Here is a 17,481-nt window from a genome sequence, read left to right on the forward strand (position 1 = left end):
CCACAGGCTGCTCCCTCTGTATAATAATAATGCAATGACGCCACACGCTGCTCCCCCTGTATAATAATTTGTGTCATGGCATTACAATTGTTATATTATACAGCGGGAGCAGCCTGTGGTGTCTTTGCATTATTATTATACAGCGGGAGCAGCCTGTGGTGTCATTGCATTATTATTTTACAGCGGGAGCAGCCTGTGGTGTCATTGCATTATTATTATACAGAGGGAGCAGCCAGTGGTGTCATTGCATTATTATTATACAGCGTGAGCAGCCTGTGGTGTCATGGCATTACTTTTATATTATACAGGGGGAGCAGCCTGTGGTGTCATGGCATTACTTTTATATTATACAGGGGGAGCAACCTGTGGTGTCATAATTATTATTGTACAGGGGGAGCAGCCTGTGGTGTCATGGCATTATGCCATGACACCACAGGCTGCTCCCTCTGTATAATAATAATGGCATGACACCACAGGCTGCTCCCTCTGTATAATAATAATGCCATGACACCACAGGCTGCTCCCTCTGTATAATATAATAATAGTAATGCCATGACACAAATTATTATACAGGGGGAGCAGCATGTGGCATCATGGCTTTATTATACAGGGGGAGCAGCCTGTGGTGTCCTTTCTTTTACGCAGGGGTGCAGCCTGTGGTGTCCTGTCTTTTACACAGGGGTGCAGCCTGTGGTGTCCTGTCTTTTACGCAGGGGTGCAGCCTGTGGTGTCCTGTTCTTTATTTATGCAGGAGAGCAGCCTGTGGTGTCCTGTTCTTTATATATGCAGGAGAGCAGCCTGTGGTGTCCTATTATTTATTTATGCAGGAGAGCAGACTGTGGTGTCCTGTTCTTTTCATATGCAGGAGAGCAGCCTGTGGTGTCCTGTTATTTATTTATGCAGGAGAGCAGCCTGTGGTGTCCAGATCATTATTTATGCAGTAGAACAGCCAGTGGTGTCCACTTCTATTTTTTATGCAGGTGAGCAGCCTGTGGCAGGGGCGGAGTGGGATGGTGGGAAGCCAGGCAAATTTTCAGTGTGCCATGTCCCGCACCCCTCTCAGTGGCCATTCTCCTACAAAGCCGGGCTGATACATACAAAACCTCGGCTGCCACAATCGGAGCTTCTGCACTTGCGCAAAATCTCAGTTAACCTGGAGCCACATGACAATAATGTGCTAGGCCAGGGCGTAGTGTCACTAGTCCCCCTGCATCATATATTAGGCTTTTAATTTTTTTAATTAAAAACCTGCATTTAACAATGCGCTACTTATGGGCCACTTATGCGCTACTTATGGGCCAGTGCTCTAGACTTGCCCCCCAGGCTAAAAGTTGCCAGCCAGCCCCTGGCTGCACGTCTGATCCATCAGTTCTCATTGCGGTCGTATGCAGATCATATGTGCTTTTTAAGCACATACGATTGCTCTTTCGACCGCCCCACGACCTGCATACAATCAGGTCATATGCTGGTCTTCCTGATGTATAGTCAGCCTTAAGGCCCTTTTACACTCGTGAGATTTTGTCAGATTTGACCCAATTCAGATTGATTGGGCCAATTAATCGGACAAAATCTGATGTGCCTGATGCTGTAGGCAGGGCCGGAAACAGAAATCTTGGGGCCCGGTACATGGACATCTCCGGGCCCCCTCCCAAAAAAAAACCACTTCACATGTGTGCGTTTGTGTGTATGTGTATGTATGTGTCTAGATAGAAACTCTCTCCCCTCCCTCAAGGCACTTACCTGGTTAATTAAAAAGGTGGAGTAGGCATTAAGCAGATTCTCTGGACCTTTTTCCTGCACATCGTCTCCTCACACTCCTCTGTTAAGTCCTGCCCCTTTTTTCCTGTACTCTCTATATTTCCTGGAGAAGGAAACCCTGGCTTCTCATTGGTGGGCGGCGGCCATCTTTGTGTAGTCTGTATGGGGGCAGCCATCTTCTTTTAGCTCCTGCTGCATGCTCAGCACGCAGCATACAGGAGCAGAGCCATCCTCTGCCTACTCTAGCTTCCGCAGCTAGATGGCAGCTAGATGGCAAATACCAGGAGAGAGGGTGATCGCTCTGCATGTTTGTTGTCTGCTCCGAGCCAGCGGCGGAGCAGACAGCATAATAAAAAAAATGGAATGCATTTTTTTGTGCCGCGTGATCATGGGTCCCTCTGAGCCTTGGGGCCCGGGTCAGATGTCCCCCTTGACCCCCCTGTCGCCGGGCCTGGCTGTAGGACCCAATGCATGTTCCTGTGCGCATTGGGTCTAACCAAGAGATTGATCCTTCTGTAACATAGGATAAAGGCCCATACACACTTGCTGATTTTCAGCTGAAAATCGCTCAAAACAGCTGTTTTGAGCGATTTTCAGCTTAAAGTCTGCAATTGTGTATGGGCCATCTATGCCCGACTAGCAATGATGCGTGCTCCCACATCATCACTAGCGAGGTGGTTCATCTGCTGGTTTTACCAGCAGATGTAGCGATGATGAATGATTTTTCATCCATCATTGCTATGTGTGTACGGCCGCCGGGCTAAAAGATTAGCCACTTTCAGCCGGGTGGACCGCCCCGCTCCCTCCCCCTGCTCCCCCGCATTGTATGCTCACACTGCCTGCCCGCCTCGTCTCCGTCCAGCTGTTTCCAAGCCCTGCTCCCCCGCCCGGCATCTGAGTGAGTGACATACTACACAGGGAGCACTGCTTGCCCTGCCCCTCCGGCCCTGCTCAACATGGACCACTGATCGTCACCAATGAAATAGTTTTAAGCCAGTACACATATACATTGCTGGCACAGGCCTTCTTCATAAGAATGCTTTATTATTATTCTGAAGTGCACCTAGTCATGCTGGAAATTTACTTGGAGTGCCAGCATACAAGGAGTTTACATATATATATATGAAAGTCCATATAATTTCAAATGTTTACTAACAAGTCTCTTATTCCACACAGTGGTAGCAATTATTCCATATCTTTACAATTTTAATTGAGATATTTCAGATACTTGGAAATAGTAGATGAGGATACCCAACGCGTTTCGACCCTTAATGGGATTTCATCAGGGTTTTACAGATCATAAGAATTATTATAGACAGCTTTCACAAGAAGAAACAATTCATAACAAGGTGGTTAAATGCGTCCTTGTACAATTGAAGTATCTATTCTTATTATCTCTGTTGACAAATCAACCGAATGGATGGGGACTGGTCTTCCTCCCGACAATGTCACTAAAGATTTTTCAATCGGCCAGTAAGTCTTTAGGTGGCCATACCTTTCTCAGGCTAAAATAGCGATGAAGGCTTCAAAAGATCTGACAAGACCCAATGTATGATTTTGATGGTCCCAGTCTAATTTCCTGGTGGATTTTGCTTAATTGGAGTCTGGGATTGTTCTACAGGCAATTCTCACCTTCTATAGGTTTGCTCTGGTCACAGGTTCTGTCTGAATGAGCTCTGTGGTGCCTTGCACTGGCGCTGTCAGCAATGTATATATGGAACCCTTGGAATTCAAACCCAGCCCATTATGTAAATAGCCTTTTATAATGAAAGATTTTCGCCTCCTGAAAATCTCTTGCTCTTTGGGGAAAATAGCTCAGTGTGTACGCACTACTTTGGTGATATGAAAAGCACTTACCCCCCTTGGTTGTAGAAGGATAGGGGGGTAGGGGCATCCTGCAAACCAAAAGTCACTACTTTGGTGATAGATATATCTATCACAGATTTTGGCAAAGTCTTTTGAAATGAAAATCTTCTAGTGTGTATGGGCCTTAAATCTCAAGTCAATCAGGTCCACCTTGTCCCTCAGACAAGTTGGACAAGTGTAACGGTGCATACACACTGTACAATTTTTTTTGACTAATTTAGTTGAAAGACATTTCCCTTGAACCCAGTGTCCTGGACGAAAGATGTTGACAAAAGATATTGACGACAGACGAAAGACGAAAGATCTAGCTACAGTTTATAGGCTCTTTTCGAAAGATATCCAAATTGAGCTTGCATGCACAGTTGACAAACAATCTTGATGAACAACTGGCGCATATGTGCATCATCTTTCATTGCAAACGAACTGAAATATATTTTGAACAATTTCGTTTAGAATGGCTGAAATGAACTAAATTGGTCAAAAAAATTGTTCAGTGTGTATGCATCTTTAGGGGCCTTTAGTGGCAGGCAGACTAAAGGTCCATACACACTGAGCAACTATGCCCAGCGTGTATGGACAGTGATGGGGGAATGCCGCTCAGTGCATACACATTGAGCGGCTTTCCCCCTGCCCGGCGCCGGCGGATGGGAGAGGACGGCGTTGCATAGCGCAGAGCTATGCAATGCCGTCCTGAAAGCCGCTCATCTGCTGGTATAACCAGCAGATGAACGGCTTTCCCGGCGATGATGCGGGCTGTTTTGAGCTGCTTTCAGCTCAAAGTCGCTCAGTGTGTATGGGCCTTTAGTGGTGCTCTCCAGATCCTGACACCCCAGTCAGCTGCCCTGTCTCTACTTTCTACCACATCATTTTCCCACCCATCAGCGATTGATTTTTAGCCAGAAGGAAGTACTATACATTGCTTTATTACAGCACATTTAACTACACAGGATGAACTGTTTTTCATTTGTTTCCAAGAAAATAAGAGACTGCAGAATCCAGGAATACGCACATCGCCTTGCTCTGACCTGAGTGTGTTATTTATGAGAGGCTCCTGAAGCTGTGACAGCTTCAGATGTTTGTTAAACTGACCCTGGGGGGACTAGATTATATCACAGACTTTACAGTAGAAGTAATTAAAACTAAAGAGAAGATATATATATATATATATATATATATATATATATATATATATATATATATATATATATATATATATATATAATGTAACAGAGAGAAGCAATAAAAAAAAAAGCTTCATCATTATTGTACTATGCTAGACGTGATCTCTTAGGATAAAATAGACTGAGGACGTCAGTTTACTCGCTTTGAGAAATCTGCATATCATTGAGAGCATACTGTAGGCAAAAGTGTGGCTGTGTATACAATATGCATATCTTGACAACTAGAACATAGTCACACTCAATTTATACAAGTATGAAAAACATAGGGCTGGGTACAGAACCCAAACTGATTCTGGGTATAGTATAGTTGCCTACCCTCCTGAATTCTGCAGGAGACTCCCTGAAATAGCAGCAATCTCCCTCTCTCCCTCAATAGTCTAGCAATCTCCTTCATTTCACCTAGACCACAATACACTGTTACATTTTGGGGGAAAAAGGAATGAGAGACAGATACAGTTACATTGAATCATCTGCACCATTTCCCAGCACTTTAGCAAGTATAGTATCTCTTACTAACTGCTTTGGGGCTAATCTACATTTGGATTTAAGTCATTTTCAAAGATCCCTCTCAGATGTAGTAGTACACACCCACGCTTCTAGGTGCCACGTTCACAATCTATTTTCACAATCTCTCCATATATGGAACTAGACACGCCCTTTTGGTGGAGCATGACACCCCCCCTCAATGGGGTGCTGTGCAAAATTCTACTACCAACTATAATCTCCCTGAAACTAGTTTTCAAAAGTAGGCAAGTATGGTATATTTACTAATGCTCCATTTTGGGGTTTGGGTGATTTTGCATTTGGAGATTTACTAAAGGCAAAATTAATTGTAAAATCAAACATAAAACCACGTCCCACACAAAATCGAATATTGGCAAAACATCAGGATTTTCACATAGGATCCCAATTCACTAATATTTAAGTTGAAATTCAAACTAGAAAATCCCCCAAATAATAGATTAATATCAGACAAATGATTTTAATTTCAAGAAGTCATTATATTCCCTAACTGAACCTCAGTATGATGCATATAAAAGTACAGACGCTATGCTGATATATTTGCAATTTCGTGTATGTGCCAAAGTCTATTAGTGATGATAATTGCAGCGTTTATCTTTATGCAGAGTGAGTGATGGACAGCCAGTCAGGCCCCATGTGGGAGTGGTGTCGAAAAACACAGGCGTATTGCAGTCACTTTTAGGGCGTCACTGGTTGCACCTGTGAATTCATTCTCAAGCAGCCAGTCCCTGGCACCGCTCTTTAGGATGCCATACTGTGTGACTGCTAACTTAATTGAGCTGTAGAATATCGAAGGATCTGCGTGTGCTGGCAATATATACACAGTTGCTAAACGATTGGTCCATTGGCATCTCTGTACTTTTAAGGGCTGCTGAGTTTTTAATTAATTTTGCACAATTCCAGCTGCAGTTACCATAGCACCTGTGAATTAATGCGACCAGATGATAATAATGCTGTGAAGACTATGGGAGAAATTGAATAGATTGAGAGATTCAGAAAGTAAGAGATTTCGTAAGAAATATCCAGTTTTTTTTAAAGCGGCAATCATTTACACTGCAAAACCATTTCGATTTTGAAGAGTAAATGAGTGCCGGTTAAAAAAACAGGAGATTTCTTACCAAATCTCTCACTTTTTGAATCTCTCAATCTAGTACATTTCCCCCTATCTGACAGGTCCAAATGACATTATTTTAGATGTTTTTATCAATAAAAAAAAAAAATATCAAGAAAAACTGTGGGGTACTTGTGTATAGCAGGGCACCCAGCTACGCTACGCTGACAACGTACCTTAGGCTACGTTGTCAGCGTAGCGTAGCCGGGCGCCCTGCCAATATGTGTGTAGTGCATTATACTTACCCTCAAAGATGTCCCCGGCGCCAGTGTTCCCCTCCTCCGGCACTTCACTCCTAGTTAACGGTGTCCCCGGCGCCAGCGTTCTCCTCCTCCGGCAGTTGCCTCCTCCATGACACTCCCCGGCGGCAGCAATGTATGTAATTCAGCGCACTGCCGCTGGGGGAGTATCACAGGGTTCCCTGCTCCCCCAGCGGCACTTCGCTAATTGCATACATTGCTTCCGCCGGGGAGTGTCATGGAGGAGGCGAGTGCCGGAGGAGGGGAACGCTGGTGCCGGGGACACAGTTGAGTAGGAGTGACATGGAGGAGGCGAGAGCCGGAGGAGGGGAACACTGGTGCCGGGGACACAGTTGAGTAGGAGTGACATGGAGGAGGTGAGAGCCGGAGGAGGGGAACACTGGTGCCGGGGACATCGTTGAGGGTAAGTATAATGCACCACACACACACAGACACACTATCAACACACATTTCCCCCACTAACACAATCATATCCCCACTATCCCCGTCATACCCCCAGTGTCCACGTGGGCGTGGAGTTAATTTTATAAAGTGTGGTGAGCGCAGCAAGCCACCGCGCCCGAAGCGCGTTGAGCGCAGCGAGCCCCGCAAGGGGACGCGTATCTTGATACGGATACGCATCCGCTCGCCACGCTTCAGGCTCGGTGGCTCACTGCGCTCACCACACTTTATAAAATTAACTCCAGGCCCACGTGGATACTGGGGGTATGACGTAGACAGTGGGGATATTAACCATTGTGTATTGGCACAGCTCCTTAACAAGTTACGTAACTTACGTAGTTTGCGTAAATTACGTAGTTTACGTAGCCAGCATAGTGGTGTATTGTATTCTCAATACACCACTACGCAAACTACGTAATGGGTGCCCTGATAATACACAAGTACCCACTGTGGCTACAGGAATTATTTCTTTGTATTCCCCACCCCCAAACGGTGGCTTATGGGGTACTGTGTGTGACACTGCAGGACCCATTCGGTACATGCACATAATTAGGTGCCTCAGTATTAGAGATTCAGGCAAACCAAAACAGCTTCTTGTATGTGATATATTTAAACCAGTGGGAATACATTAGTTTTTTCGATTTTGAATACACTGTTACAGGTGATTTTGAAATGGATAAACCATTTGCTGGAAGGTGCATGCAGAAGTTTAACATGTAATTGAAACTTGAATGTTGCGTGGAGGGGTTGGGATCATTTGGTCTACAGCAAGTTGGTCGACAAGCATTAGGTCGAGATGGGTCTAGGTCGACAGGTCAATAGGTCGACACAAGCAACAGGTCGACAGTCAAAAGGTCGACATGGGGATTTTCACTGTTTTTTGACCCGAATGTCAACACAGTCGACATGGACAGTTTCCAGTGCACCGCATAGCTCGCGATGCTTCGGCCACGGTGCCTCGGTACACTATTTTATTCTCCCACCACGCCCTAGTGGATGGTAGGGCATGAAATACCGCCTGTCAGCACATGTCAGCTTAAAAAACTGTGAAAAACCCCATATCGACCTTTTGACTGTAGACCTTATGCTGTCGATCTAGACCCATGTCGACCTAGACGCATGTCGACCTAGAACCATGTTGACCTAACGGTGTCGACCCAATGCTTGTTAAACAAACTTGCTGTAGACCCAATGACCGTATTCCGCGTGGAGATACAGAACATATGTACAAAGTATGAGATCATTTTTTTGCACCATTGATAATAAAAGTATATTCTGCATACCCTATACTCTGTTATTACACCCAGGTGGCTGGTTCTTCTCTGCATCAGCTCTGCACTCCTCTTTCTTCTAGCGATTGCTGGACTCAGACACCAAATTTAAAGGGGTATTATTCAAATATCCGCTGCAAAATGTATTTATTCACAGTTAAGGTGTGCCGGCGTCCTTTACCCAGTAGCGACAGCTGTACTTTAAGGCAGGTCCAAAATACATGAATTTTACTTAACTGTGATGGGCCAAAATTTCGATTTACTAGTGGTGTCCTCTGGGGTAGGGCTACCATTCAATTCATTTTATCAAATATTATCACTGCAGTAATCCATGATTTTACCTATATTCTAAGTTTTTAATGCTTTCCACATGCAATGCTGCATTCGACAGTTATACCAGATGATAGGTAACCTTTAGCACTGCCCACCAATATGTAGTTAACACTTTCATTCTAGAGTCTCAACCAGGATAGTAGGGGCTATTTCACACGCTCTGGCTTCTGTCGGGCGGCGAAACCCTGCATGGCCAAAAGCCGTGCCGCAAACAGTAGTTAATAATGGACACGATAGTGTCCATTTACACGGGATGGCAACGGCCCGGCCGCCCGGTTGCAGCCGTATCCCACAACGGGAAAGGACGGCTGCCGGGCTGTGGCCATCCCCTCCATTATATACTTCTCAGTGCGGCACGGCTGCTTGGCTGTGCGGGGTTTCGCTGCCCAGCAGGAGCCGGAACGTGTGAAAGGGGCCTTACTGCTGCCACACTGAGCAGGCCAATACAATTTATATTGATGGTTTAGACACCACCCAATGCTAAATATACATTGGTCATTACAAAAGGATATCCCCATATTTCTGTAATTGTGAGAGGACCGCTTGTAAAATATCCTTTGCCAGGAGTTCAGCTCTTTTCTCATCACTGTATGCATATATTATCAGTTATAATAACTAGGGGGATTAGACAGAGCATGACAATTTGATCTGTTTAAATTGGCTGCAGCTGAGTGCGTCCAGAAGAAAGGTGAAAGGTTAAGGGGGTGTCAATAATTAAATCCAAGGACGTAGAGGCAGCTGTTCAGTTTCTGTGTTATAGATTTCATTTGGAGCTCTCAGGGTCTCTCAAGCAGTGAAAAGATGGTATTTCCTTTGTGAAGGCTTGAGGTCTGGGTCTGACACTGAATCATTCCGTGTCCATCAGTCACAGCAATGCAGAGTCCTGTTCTATGGATTTATTTATTATTATTTATTAACAGTTTCTTATATAGTGCACACATTTTCCTTGGCGCTTTACAGAGAATATTTGAACATTCACATCAGTCCCTGCCCCAGTGGAGCTTACAATCTATATTCCCTACCACATTTACATGCACTCATTCATTCTAGGGTTAATTTTTGTTAGAAGCCTAATAACCTACCAGTATATTTTTGGAATGTGTGAGGAAACCCATGCAAGTACGGGCAGAATATACAAACTCCGCACAGTTGGTGGGAATCAAACCCATGACCTCAGTGCTGTGAGGCAGTAATGCTAACCATTACACCATCCGTACTGCCCATGGATGTAGTTAAAGATATTCTTATTCAGTTATAGGGGGTACACACGGTGAGATATGCACTATTTTTCTATTTGATTTAGCTTATAGAAGCAAAATCGAATAGAAAATCGAATGGGTATCGAATAGTTTTTCTACATTCAATGCAGATTCGATCCCAATGCGCGCTCCCGTGTAATGTAAATCGAATAGAAAAATAATCTTGTCAGGCAAGACTAGAGTGCAGATCTGTACTATGAGGTCAAATCGAATGTATTTTGCGTACCATTCGATAACTGAAAATTATTTTTCATTTATGCAATTAAATGTAAAACAACGTGTTTATTTTACCCCTGGATATTTATTTGCCTAAAGATTAGTTATAAACAGTATTATTAGCTTCTGGGCTGTAATTAATAATGTACTGCATTAAGCCATTGTTAATTATGATGTCATGATTTATGGTTAACCCCACACATTATTATTATTTTTTTTTACTATTATCATTATTTCCACACACACACACACACACACACACACACACACACACACACACACACACACACACACACACACACACACACACACACACACACACACACACACACACACACACACACACACACACACACACACACACACACACACACACACACGATTGCATGTATCAGCTTTGCACTGGCAGATTGAATTCAATTACCCCCACAGCTAATTGTAAGCCCTGAGCAATTCAATTGACTTCTGTTTAGCCACAGAGGCCATTAAATGGACCCTCTGGGATTTAGGGGGTTATTTTAGCTCACTCCTTCTGGCAAATTCCTTCTTAGATGGACAAAACCATGTGCACTGCAGGGGGGGGGGGGGGGGGCAGATGTAGAATTAGATTTGGGTGAGTTATTTAGTTTCTGTGCAGGGTAAATACTGGCTGCTTTATTTTTACACAGCACTATAGATCTCACTTTGAAGTAAAACCCCACCCAACTCTAATTCTCTCTGCACAAGTATCATCTACCCCACCTGCAGTGCACATGGTTTTGTCCATCTAAGAAGGAGTGAACCAAAATAACCCCCTTATTGCATGAGATCCGTTCATTAGGTCGACCCTATTATGGTCAACACCTGAAATAGGTCGACATGGGTAAGGTCGACAGGGTCGGAAGAAGGACACAAGCATTAGGTTGACAATGGGAAGGCTGACAGTCAAAAGGTCAACATGAGTTTTTCACGTTCACTTTCTTGGAGCGGACAGGAGGTATTTCATGCCCTACCATCCACTACGGCTGGGTGGGAAAATATAATAGTGTGCCCGAAGCATAGCGAGCCATGCGAGGGGGCGCGGGTTATTTAGACATGTTCATGTCAACTGTGTCAACATTCAGGACAAAAAAGACCTAAAAAACTCATGTCGACCTTCCTATTGTCGACCTAATGCTTGTGTCGGCCTACACACTGAATGATATCGTCAATAATTTCCCATTAACTCCTGCGGAACTGATATAGTGCAGAACGATAACTTTAATGATATCGTTCAGCGACGTCATCCTGTCCCTGCTCACAATTCTATTGTAGATTTGCATGGGTTGGGTTTTCTTTCAGTCTGGGCAGGTATGTACCCGCAGTCATCTGCAAGTTTACGGATGAGCAAACAGGTCTGAATTAGGCCCCTAGTAAAAGTTGAGCTGCATGTACAGATGACGGAGAAATGTGCATTGTCATCAATTTGCATGTGCAGGCCCCGGCTGCGAGCCGCTTTGGCTAAGTTTCTCTTCGCCGAGTCGCTTACAGCCTGAGTGACACACACTGGGGTCTGCCCAGCATTCCTTGGGCATGCCCACAAAAATGGTGAGCGTGCCCATAGAAACCCTGGGTAAACCCCAGCAAATGTAGTCTTGCCCCTGCCTGCCCGGAGTACGTGGATCACATCACATGATGAATTTGGGCGGCGAGGTGGGCGAACAGCCTAGCTAGGGAATCTGAATCAGGCCCTTAGTGTGTATGGGGCTTAACCTGCAGATTAAACACATGGGGAAACAGACTAAAAATGTAATAGCTCCAGACTATTCAGGGTTGCCAAGAGTGGTACTGTATATCAATCCATCTATGTAGGGTCCGAGTTTGTGGAGGTTCAGGATTACGGCTGAGTTTGCCTGCATTTTTAAAGTGGCAATCGTTACAAGGCAAAACCAACCTGGATTTGCCTTGTAAATTATTGCTGCTTTAAAAATATGGTAAATTCAGCCGTAATTCTGGACCTCCACAAAGCCTGACCCGATTACATATTCCCATATCTGTAGTAAGTCTGATAAAGTGGAAAGTGAGAGCGCACCAGCTGTATTTGAGAAATGCCAGTTCGGAGTTAATTCCGCTTTACCACCACTTTATCACTTTACCAGGCTTAATACATCTGCCCCACTAACCCATATGCCATGATCTTCGTATCCATAACTTTGCCTCCACCAACCTGAAGAGTTGTGATGATGCAGGAAGGATCCATGCTTTTGTGCTGTGGTCTCAATATTCTCGCCCTGCCATCTGCATGGTATAATTAGTAACATCATTTCTCCACACCATGTGACCTATTATCACCATGTGACCTATTTCCAATTATTTGCAGTCCAGTTCCTGTGTTCCTGAGCAATCTGTAGACTTTCACCCTGTCTGCAGCAGATGGCTAATAGACGGACCTCCTGCTTCTGTAGGCCATGTGATGTAGTGTTCCATGAGAGGCTATCTGAATTAGTCCCTAAAGGTGCATATTATACAGAGTGCGATATGAGCTTAGGATTTTGACTCTATCTATCTCTACTCTAGTCAAAATCGGAAGAGAAGTTAGCACAAATCGCCGTATGTGTAAAGATTGCGATTCCGATGCTCACCCCTGTGGGATCGGCATCGCAAGAAAAAAATAGACTGTGCAGACAAGCCAATTTTCACTATATTGTATACAATCTAGTGTTGTAGTATAGTCAAAATCGGCCATAGTCACAAATATCAAGCAAATATAGTCAATTCTGTTGGCTTCTGGTCTCCGTGGAGATCAACGGAAATCACATTATATTTGCATTCCCTGGAGAAATCATTCGATGGTCGCCAACCATTGAATGATTTTTCGAGCTGCGGGCACATGCGAGGGGATGTGTCTTCATGACACACCCCCTCGCATGGTTGCGAGATGAAACGGTAGGGGGGCATGCATTCGGCGGGGCAGCGTTACAAGGACTCGGTCAATCAGAATCATGGCCTCTGTTCTGCTTGAGCAACCAGTAGCATTTTACAACCACAGGTCCCAATTTTTTTGTCTGATGTTCACTCTGTATACAACAGACATATAGGAGCAATTCACAAATGCCGATGTGCTGTGATAATATCGGCCCAATACGCAATACGATATTTGATTTACATCTTGTGGATGTATCAGTTCTCACATACAGGGCCAGATGTACTAAGCTTGAAAAGTGATAAAATGGAGAGTGATAAACCACCAGCCAATCAGCTCCTACCTGTCATGTCACAGGCTGTGTTTGAAAAATGACAGGTAGGAGCTGATTGGTTGGTGGTTTATCTCTCTCTCCGTTTTATCACTTTTCAAGCTTAGTACATCCCGCCCTCAGTCTATGAAGACTTATTTTTCTTGAAATATACCAGGATCATGTACTGCACATACGCCGCCGTCATCACTGCTGGTTTGGAGCAGTTTCCCACGAAAGCTGCTCCAAAAACTCTTTCAGTGATACTAAAATAATGCAGATATGTATTGTTAATACATATATCCCTTAGTATCTGCATAACCTTTCTGACCTTGCAGAGTCAGACATCCTGCATCAGTATTGTCTGTGGAATAGCCACTTTGCCTAATGTTACCCGTGGTTATAATACATTCAGTGTATATTTGGCTGCACGTTGCCATTGGTTTTCACATTCAAATTATTGCAAGATTTACGAAGAAGCTATTTGGATGATGAAAGCTTTGGCGATGTGACCTTTCACAAACCCTCATTTTCAATCAGAAACCAAAGAATTGTGACCCCTTGGTGTAATTAGAATTCAACTATGCCCCATTAGCATGATCGGTAGAGAAACGTTGACCCCTGTGAATAGAAACAGCAATATGTGTCTCCTTATCAATAAAAAGAATACAGTTCTGTACCGCTATGAAAAAATGTCAACATATATCCCATTATTTATAATAAGAATGTGTCCTCATAAAAATAAAGATATGTGCCACATACAGTACTACTTTTATTAAACTACAAATGTAAATATCTACTAAATAGTAATAATAATATTATAGTGTCCAAGTAGCCATATTTTTTGTAATTTTATGGGGTATCCAATTACCCCCTGTAAAACATTGGGAGCGAAACAAGGCTGTGTTTAGCTGGTGATTTTCCTTTTTTTTAATTGGATCATTGGATAAAAGACCCATTTCTCATCGAAAATACACAGGTTTGTGTGTTTTTGCCCAGCCGCAGCTGCTTTCTGGAATTTTACTTTGCCTTCCTGTCTGCCGCTCCCATTTAGAATGTAAGCTCTCACAAGTAGAGTCCTCTTTCAGTTTCCTCATGTGCTTTTCCTACCATCACTTGTACCATCATTTCCTCTCCACTGCATGCAGCAGTACTAACCCCAGTGGTGTGAGTAAGGGGGTACGGCTGGCCATCTGGCACTTCTGGCAAATGCCAGAGGGGCCGATGGCCAGGTGGGCCAATTTCTTCTTGCATGGTGGAGGCTCCGCATCCCGATCTGCGCACAGAGCGCCGCTGGACTCACAGTGTATTTTTTTACCAATTCCTTCCTTTTTGAGGATGTTTTCTACTGAAATGTCAGTTCAAACATGAACCTAGTGCAGTGGTTCCCAAACTGTGTGCTGGGGCACCCGGGGGTGCCTTAGGAATCCTGCAGGGGTGCATTCGGTTGGTGGTCCAGTACCAATTCAAATTAATGATGATAAATATAAAAAGCAAAACAAGTGCTTATAGCTGCCAATCATACAGTATATGGACAAACAGAAGCTAATTATGTGCCTCACCAATTCAGATTTTTTTTTTCTTAATAAGAAACTTTTAGCCTAGGGGTGTCGTGGATAACATTCTGATACTATAGGGTGCTGTGATTCACCCTGCCCTATTGACTAGCTGTGGTTTTGTTTGAGATGATATGAGAGGATATTTTAGAATGTGATCATGACACCAGGTCATGTATGTTAGCTATCTTTCATACTGAACTCATACATAAAGAGATTCACACTGTACAGAATTAAGTGTGTGCATGAACTCCCCATTCTTACATCAAGTCTCTCCTGGGGAATCCTCTAAATATTCTGCTCCCAATAATTACCCAGGGAATTGTGTCACATGAGGAGAGAGCATGAGACTCCGCACACAAAGAAACCCTGGAGCTGTACAAGTCACCCGTATTCCACTACTCAACTGCTGCCAGAATCTAGTTCAAAGGAAAAGAAAAACTGTTCTGTACTTTCCCCCTATCTTATTAGTGTTCAGAATGCACTGCAGCCTAGAGTCACTACCTCCCAAGCTTTTCTCATCACCCAAATTGTCCTAATTAAGTAAACTTAATTGTAAATCCTCCAAAATGTACACTAGACCAAAGTCATCGAATACAATTCCTCAGCCTGTTTTCTGATAATAGATGTGTAGCATTCTACACACTTTTGTGTCTGCATTATCAGCAGATATCTATAGGGATGTCAAGGTATGGGTAAAAACCGGACCAAGACAAGACCCTGGACTGGAAATCCAAATTTGCAGTCCAGAGCTTGTAGCGTCCGGTCTGGGGGGTGTCCCATCCTGGGGGTGTCCTGCCCGAGGGGGGCTTCACGTGACAGCTGTCACCTTGGAGAGGAGGAGGGGGAGAATAAAATCTCCCTGTATGGTGCGGGCATGTAGCAAAAAACGGAACGGTTTGGACCACACGGGGAGGCTGTATTCTCCCCTACTCCTCTCCCTGGTAACAGCTGTCACAGGCATCCCCCCCGGACAAGACACCCCCCAAGACGGGACACCCCCGGACCGGACAGTACAAGCTCCGGACTGCAGATTTTGATGTCAGGTCCGGCGGTCCGGGGTTTTGTCTGGGTCCAGTTTTTACATAGTCTCTGTATGTTAGACTTGTTCTTCAATGTGCTTGTTGACGTGGTTCGTCTATGACCCTCTTTCCACTACAGAAATAACCCGGGTTATTGCCTGGTCCACCCAGGTCACAGAAAACATCGGTCTAGTGACATGGAAATCAAACCCGGCTAGGTACCAGGGTCAGATCAGGAAGCACCTGGGTAATGGTGCCATGTAAACAGATTACTTTGATCTTCCAGCGTGGCTCCAGCTAAAAGCCTATGCATAACCTGATCAGCAGTGATTGAAGACTAGTACCCCGTACTCACATGCAAATGACAGGTCAGACCCGGGATTTGGACACAGGTCCACCCCAGGAGCGACCTGTCATTTGCGATGATAAGCCCCCACAGCGACCTGGCAACAAGCGTCAGAAAAGGTGCAGAGCGGAATGGCAGCGTGTAAGAAAGGGGGCGTGTCAAAGCATCATTGGGGGGGGGGGGGCAGGGAAGGAGGCAGCGCTTGGGGCTGACGCTGCCTCCTCACTATAGGTCGACCAGGGTTACACTGCCCAGCAACCCAGGTCCGACCTTGGATTAACCCTTCTTTTACCCCGGGTTAGAATACCAGGTTCCTGGACCCAGGTTTTCCAAATGGCCTTTTTACACTGCAGTGTTCCAGGTCGACCTGGCAACAACCCAGCTCTGACCAAGGTTATTTGTGCTGTGTGAAAGGGTATTTCACCTCCAAGCAGAGGGAATATTTCCCACTAACCGAGATCCAGTCTGCGGTATGAACAAGGTTTCAAGCCATGTTCAGTTACCTGGGTCAAAAGAGGGGTATAAGGCAGTACGTCGTTTTCCTGACATGAAATTTGAGAATTACAATAACAATACAACGGGATCAGCACTAACTCCAGGCAACATTGCCCTTACAGAGGCCAGCTCCTATGGACTGCTGAGCGTGGGGTGGGGGTGGGGGGGGGGGGGGGGCATTTCAAAGACACAGTTGGGAACTGTGAACTGTACCATGGGATCCCCACTGACCCCACATAGTCTTTTATTTATTATTTTATTTATTATGTGGCAAATATGTAATGGGCATTATGGTTTGTTATATAGTATGTAATGGGCATCATGATGTGTGGCACAATGTGTAATGGGCATTATGGTGTGTGGCCTTATGTGTAATTGTCATTACGGTGTGTGGCTTTATGTGTAATGGGTATTACGGAGTTTGCTGAAATGTGCAAAGGGCATTACTGTGTATGGGCATTATTGTGATGCCACGCCTCCTTCCCAAAGGTCCCCCTGCTGTTATGTCTACATCTGGGACCACCCATTACCATAATTCTAGATTCACCTATGCATATGCCCCCCCGGGCTGCTTCATCAGTTAATGCCGCGGGCCGCCTCAAATGCTAAAAAGGGCCCTGGCGGTCCAGTGTATTTACTGTGGCTGTCCCGGA

This window comes from Crinia signifera, chromosome 2 (genome assembly GCF_055691185.1).
Source record: "Crinia signifera chromosome 2, ASM5569118v1, whole genome shotgun sequence".
In the NCBI taxonomy this organism is placed as follows: Eukaryota; Metazoa; Chordata; class Amphibia; order Anura; family Myobatrachidae; genus Crinia; species Crinia signifera.